The sequence below is a fragment of the Zingiber officinale genome, chromosome 6B (genome assembly GCF_018446385.1).
Source record: "Zingiber officinale cultivar Zhangliang chromosome 6B, Zo_v1.1, whole genome shotgun sequence".
Taxonomy (NCBI): Eukaryota; Viridiplantae; Streptophyta; class Magnoliopsida; order Zingiberales; family Zingiberaceae; genus Zingiber; species Zingiber officinale.
This window is the reverse complement of record NC_055996.1, coordinates 41,463,290-41,470,283: the sequence shown is the minus strand read 5'-3', so window position 1 is coordinate 41,470,283 and position 6,994 is coordinate 41,463,290. Positions and strand designations below refer to the sequence as shown.

General features: G+C 40.4%; 1 non-coding gene across 1 annotated transcript; it reads left to right on the top strand.

Moving 5' to 3' along the window:
* Positions 1–6,667: 6,667 nt before the first annotated feature.
* Positions 6,668–6,773, top strand: LOC121993428. The gene has a single exon (XR_006115273.1). It is a non-coding gene; the product is annotated as a small nucleolar RNA R71 (small nucleolar RNA).
* Positions 6,774–6,994: the final 221 nt, after the last annotated feature.

The following is a 6,994-nucleotide window of genomic DNA, read 5'->3' as shown; positions in this document are numbered from 1 at the left end:
GAACATCTTCCTTACCAGGTTCACCAGGTGTTCTTCGTCCTCAGAGTCTTGATCGGAATCTTCTTCGGATTCGGGTTTGTTCTTCTTTTCTTTAGAGGAACCTGCAATTAAAGCTACACCTTTCTCGACCCCGGCGTTAGTTTGCTCATGAAGTTCTAATTCACAAAAGAGTTCATCCAATTTTAATTTAGATAGATTTTTTGAAATTTTGTAAGCATCTACAATTGATGCCCACAAATTATTTCGCGGAAAAGCATTTAACGCGTACCTTATTAAGTCTCGGTTCTCCATTTGGTGTCCTATCGCGTGGAGACCGTTGAGGATATCTTTGATCCTCGCGTGGAGCTGACTTGCCGTTTCTCCTTCCTGCATTTTTATATTAAAAATTTTATTTAACAGCAAATCTCTTTTTGTTACCTTCGCGTCGCTTGTTCCTTCGTGCAGCTCGATCAGTTTATCCCAGAGCTCCTTAGCGTTTTCATGCGGTCCGACCCGGTTCAGTTCTTCTCGTGTTAGTCCGCAGTGTAGAGTGTTGATGGCTTTGTTCTCCATTGATGCCTTTTTCTTTAAATCATTTGTCCATTCTTCAGGGTCTATTATTTTCCCGGAGTTGTCTACTGGAATTTTATAAGCCTTTGTGACGCTCATCCATTGGTCGTAGTCTGTCTTCATGTAGACCTCCATTCTTCTCTTCCAGTACGAAAAATCATCCCCGTTGAATAGGGGAGGACGAACTGTGCTGAAGCCTTCTTGTTGAGACATCTTATCCTGCACACACTAAATTAACTAGAAAAAAATTCCAAGACTTCGTCTTGGATTAGCAGTGCGGAAAAAATAGAAACTCTAAGTGTAACGAAAAAAAATCTTCCAAAAAGATAATAATATCAGTTTGGAATTAAAAAATATTTCACCCCCTGTCTGATTGGTGGTTGCACCAAATCAGAGCGGAACCTCGCTCTGATACCACTTGTAAGACCGATAGGTTCGATAGAGGGGGGGGTGAATATCGATTCGAAAATATAGAGTATTAGCGCAGCGGAAAAGTAAAGTAGACACAGTTGTTTTTTACTTCGTTCGGAGTCTGTGACGACTCCTACTCGAAGGCCCGTGGTCCTTGACCACTTTCGTTGGGCAATCACTAGCAATTCGAATATAATTACAAAATGAATACAGGAAATGCTTAATGAAACAAAGTAATACCGACAAGAAAATTAACCAAAAACGAAGAAGCACTTTTTCGGAGCTTTGTTAGCATCGCAGGAACGTAGAGCAGCGGGACCAGCAGTCGAAAGTTCTCAGTTGATGATTGATTCTGAAGCTCCTGCCTGGGGCTTCTTTTATATGCTGTCCCGGGCGCCTGGATCCCTTTCGGGCGCCTGGAATGTGACGTAGCTGCACAAACCATGATGCTCCACGTGGCGACGACTCGGCTGGCGCCGGATCCCTTCCGGGCGCCCGGACCTCCGAGCGCCCGGACCCCTCTTCTCCAGAAAGTCCTTCTCCTGCAAGAAAAGGTTAGTCCGAGGCAAATGTACCCTGCAGCAAAGAGTGTTAGCACAGTTTTATAGATGAGCAAAGTATGACTTAGATTCCGTCTTTCCGAGACCGGAATCTAGTCACGATCTCGACTTAGATATCCGAAATGGATCTAAGCCGGATCGACGCCTAATGTTCCCTACCCGGGAACGCGTCCTCGCACAGTGACTTACCTCACTTACCTGCCAGACGTCCGGTCAGCCCGTCGACCCGTCTGGACTTCTCGCCAAGCGTCCGGTCAGCCCGTCGACCCGCTTGGACTTCTCGCCAGCTATCCGGTCAGCCCGTCGACCTAGCTGGACTTCTCGCCAAGCGTCCGGTCAGCCCGTCGACCCGCTTGGACTTCTCGCCAGCTATCCGGTCAGCCCGTCGACCTAGCTGGACTTTTCCTGCACACTTGATAAAAGTGTCAGACAACAACAAACCTAACTTAACCTGATTTGTCATTCATCAAAACCTGAGTTAGACCGTTAGTGCTAACCGCACCAACAATAATACATACAAAAAGAAGGAATGCGATGAACACATCTTTAGGGCATCTCGAGATGAGATAGGCAAAATGCATGTTGTCAGGACTCTATATATAATGTAGTCCTGAACCCTAAGAGAGACTGACCTGAAGTCGGAAACTTCAAATGGTCTCTCCTCCCCAAAAAAGTACATATGGAGTGTATCCAACGTAATGTGGGAGTAGGGCTCGCCAAATGGCAAATCCCTACTAGGGTAACACAAAAATAGACATGCGGAGCGTCTAAGACCTATACTAGTACGTAATAAGGTGGGAGTAAGCTGAAAATCCTTTCCACCAACTCTGGTGGAATAGGTCTGATCATCAACCCTCTCAAGGTTGTTATAGAATTGGGCACATAAGTTTTGATTTACTGTATTACTATAGTAAACCAGCTTATCAAGCTGAAAATGCTCAATCATTTGGACCACAGACTGACAATAACTAGTAAAAAACTGTCTACTCAAATATCTACATTTGATTAGAGAATATGTATGCTCAATGAAATCAACCCTATGTCGCTTAGTGGGGAACCTAGGATCGGCGGAGGGGGCACTACCAGAAGTGGACGCAACATTACGTCGTTTCCTACTTTTAGCCAAACATAGATATAATACCAAAAATGCACAATAAAAGTATATAGAAACCTTTAAGATGGATTGGGGTATACCTAGGTGGCATTGTGAAGCTTTGATGAGGTTTGGAGGGGAGAAAACTTGGGTTGAAGGCGCCTCGGCGTGTTGATTTGGGGAGAAAATGGGTGTCGAAAGCGTGAGGAAAGCGAACAGAGAGGATTATGTTCGCTGTAAATTTTCGGGTTGAGAGCGCCTTCAACGCCCTTGAAGGTGCCCTGAACGCAATGTCGGAGGCGCCTCGGTGTGGGTCAGAGGCGCCTCAAACTTGTTTGGCGGGAAATCTCCCACCGCTCTCGAGGGCGCCTCCTTTTGTGTTGGAGGCGCCTTCTAGAGACGCCTTGCCGAGTTAAGATTTATTTTTTTTGGTATTAAGATTTAAAATTAGTTTAAGATTAATTAAGTTTCTTAAGAATTTAAGTTATGCTTAATTTATTAGACAGATTGAACTAAATAATTAAGTTTAATTTGTGTTAATTTTAATTAAGTTATATTTGTTAGGATAATAAGATTTTGATTAGGTTAATTAAATTGATTAGTTAATTATTTTGATTGAATAGTTAAGTTAATTACATTAAGTGAATTAAATCGTTCAGTTAATTAATTACATTACATGAATTAAATAGTTAAGTTAATTAATTACATTACGTGAATTAAATAGTTCAGTTATTTAATTACATTAAGTGAAGTAAATAGATTAAATTGAATTACGATTTAAATTAGGTTTAATTAAATTCACCTAAGTTCAACTTAGATCCATCTCACCACCCGATTCTAAGTTATCAATCAGGGAACCTTATGTATTTTTCTGAGACGATTATTTTAAATTTAGATTATGTCTAAGGATTAATTTATATTTGAGTTAAACCTAGATTTTTCAATTAGTCAATTAAATATACATTTCAATGATCGACTCCCAGGCTGTGGCAAGGCACTAGGCCTTCTTGGGTATGAGATCATCCACCACTTCTAGAAAGAGTCTTTCAAAGAAATTATGTAATTAATTTTCTTTTTGAAATCCCTAGGTTTAACTAATCAAGTGTAAATTACGCCTAAGTCCTTAATCTAGCCTAATCTAAGCATGCATAGATGTAAAGTAGAAAATAACAATCATCAAGTAATTTTATTTATTTATTAAAATAGTTTTTCTACTGGCTCCCCCTGAATCATAACCTCGATATGGTCTATCAAGGTAATAGACTTGATCCTTGGGGACCCAATATTTATCAAGTCCAACTTGATTGACCAAGTTGGACTTAGGTACTCATGCTTGGACTACCTTTCTATTTGGTCTGTTAACAAGTGACAAATATGAACGGTATTTTCTTTTTTGTTTTAAATCCTATTCCATATCGATTGTATACGACCTTCTATTTTCCAAGAATCAAGTCAAGATTTTTTGAACCCAGTGTAAACCGTTCCAATGCAATCTTCAAATCCTTGACTTGAGTTTTCAGGTTGGAATTCTCTTCCTCAAGCTTTTGGACTTGAGTTGAGGTTCCAGTTTGAATCGGGTCAGTCAGGGATTCGAAGATATTCACTTCTTTAAGGGATGTTACCTCCTTTAGAAGTGATTTGATCTGAATATTAGATTTAGATAATTTATGCATCAGATAATTAATTAAATTATATAACCGAAAAGTACTTACAGAGGGGTTAGGCCCTTTGAAAATAGATACGAATCTGTGGCTTCTCTCGGACTCAGCTTCTGATTCGTCCTTGTTTCTGGATTCGTTGATTTGGTCCCGGGCCATCATTACAAGGAAATTCGTCTGTTCGAGTTCTTCATCGTCGGACTCTTCTGAAGAAGACTCATTCCAAGTTGCCTTCAGAGCTTTCTTCTTTCTCTGCTTCTTCACATCCTTCTGATTCGGGCAATTTTCTTTGATATGTCCCGTTTGGTTGCAGCCATAACAGGTTACGTCAAATTTCATCTTTGAGCTTGGTTGGGCCTCCTTGGACTGAATCACCTTCTTGATATCTTTCTCATTGTCTTTTTGTAGAGTCTTCTCACCAAGTTGACGATTTCGGCCGTGAGTTCATCATCGTCATCTTCTGAATCCGGTTCTTCTTCTGACTCCGGTTCAGTTTTATGTCTTGCTTTTGGTTTGCTTGTACCTGCAATCAAAGTTATACCCTTCTCGGTCGATCAAGCGTTAGCTTGTTCATGCAAGTCAAATTCAGAAAATAGTTCATCTAGTTTAATTATATATAAATCCTTAGATACCTTGTAAGCATCTACCATGGATGCCCGCAAGGTATTCCTTGGAAAGACATTTAAGGCGTACCTTAGGATGTCGTGATTCTCCACTTTCTGTCCTATTGCATGGAGTCCGTTGAGCAGATCTTGTATTCGAGAATGGAGCTGGTTAGCCGTCTCACCTTCTTGCATTTTAATATTATACAATTTATTAAGTAGTAAGTCACGCTTACGTACCTTTGTATCAGACATGCCCTCGTGCAACTCGATCAGTTTTTGCCACAGTTCTTTGGCACTCGAGAATGGGCCAACGTGGTTCAGCTCCTCCTTGGTTAGGTCACACTGAAGTGTACAGGTTGCTTTAGCGTTTGCTTCTACTTTATTGATTATGCTTGCATCCCAGTTCACGCATGATATCGGTTCTCCAGAGCCGTCGAGTGGAAGTTCAAGACTGTTTTTGATGATCATCCAGACCTCGAAATTAGTTTGAAGGTACGACTCCATCCGGCCCTTCCAGTAACCGAATTCATCTCCGGTGAAGAGCGGTGGGCGGGCAGTGCTATAGCCTTCTTGAAGTGCCATAAAATCTTGCGCACAAAGAAAAATAAAAAGAACTTGTCCCAGGACTTGATCCTGGATTAGTAGTGCGGGAAATAAGAAAACTAATACGTGATCTCGAGTGGTGTTGCACCAACTTCAAGAAAAAATCGATTATGAAAAAAACTGGATCGGAAGATGGCAAGAATACCGATTCCGATTGACTCCGAAAAACTAAAAAACACCACGTAAAAAATATGCTACTATAATTAGGTGCCACTAATGATTGTTCTATAATTAAGTAGTTAATTATGGACGGCCAAGATAAATTGAGAATCTATTCGGTCACGCGCACTAACGAGTCTCTAAAAGACGTAAAATAAGTTTAAGAATAAGATTCTTAGATCAAGAGATAAATGTTTGGTTGGACCATAGATAAGACAAATATCGAAATATTTATCATGATAGAAGCACGAATGAGCTACATCTCTTATGGTAAAGTTGAACCATATTTGGTTTAATTATGAATTAGTTATGAACCAACTTGGTTTAGTTGTGAACCAAACCAAGAGATTAATGGCCTAATTTTTGGTTAAGGGATAATGGGTTGGAATTGGGCTTTCTGATCCAACTCATTAAAGATGATTATATATAGATGTAATTAGAAGAGAATTAGACATAAGTTTCATTTTTTGGTTGATTAACTTTTGAATATCCAATCCTCCTCTCCCTCTCCTCTCTCTCCCGCTGCCAAGAAGAGGTTGCTCCCTCTTGTTGCCGTGACCACCACAAGGGAGAAAAACTCTCCCTTGTGTGCTTCTCTTCTTCCTCTTGATCTCTCTTCTTCACTCGTGGCTAGTAACTTTTGAAAGAGAGGCTTGTACTCAAGGAGTTGTCTTGAGGAACTCGACGTGGATACGAATAGAGACGAAGTTCGACAACATCGCTACGATTGATGCCCTTCTCATTACAGGTGATCTGTAAGGTATAACTAGCGTAAATTTACTTTCCATAACATTTTAATTATGTGATCATGTTTGACATGTTATATCCTTGTATGCGTGTGATGTGTGTGATATAATAATAAAAAATTATTATTATTTTATTTTTCGCTGTGCATGTTTACGAATTGTGTTCTAGTACGCACCCACATCGGCATAATCCCAACATGCTACACTACTTGCGAAGTCTAGGGATACCTTCATCACATAAGAGATCCCATTGTATAAAGTATGAATGATGAGCCACTTCTCCAATCCATGGTGGAGGTATTGATGCAGTAGCCTTTTGAATCGGTCCCACACTTCAAACAAAGACTCTCCATCTTTCTGCGTGAAACTCGTGATGAGATGCCTCAAGTGGTCAGTCTTGCTTGGAGGAAAGAACTTGTCGAGGAACCGTTGTTCACATTGGTTCCATGTAGAGATGATATCTGATGGAAGCAAATGGAGCCAAGCCTTCACTTTATATCTCAATGAGAAGGGGAAAAAGAGTAGTCTGATAGCATCTGCAGTAGCACTATTATATTTCAAAGTAGCATAGATTTTCAAAAATTCCTCTAAGTGCATATTTTGATCTTCC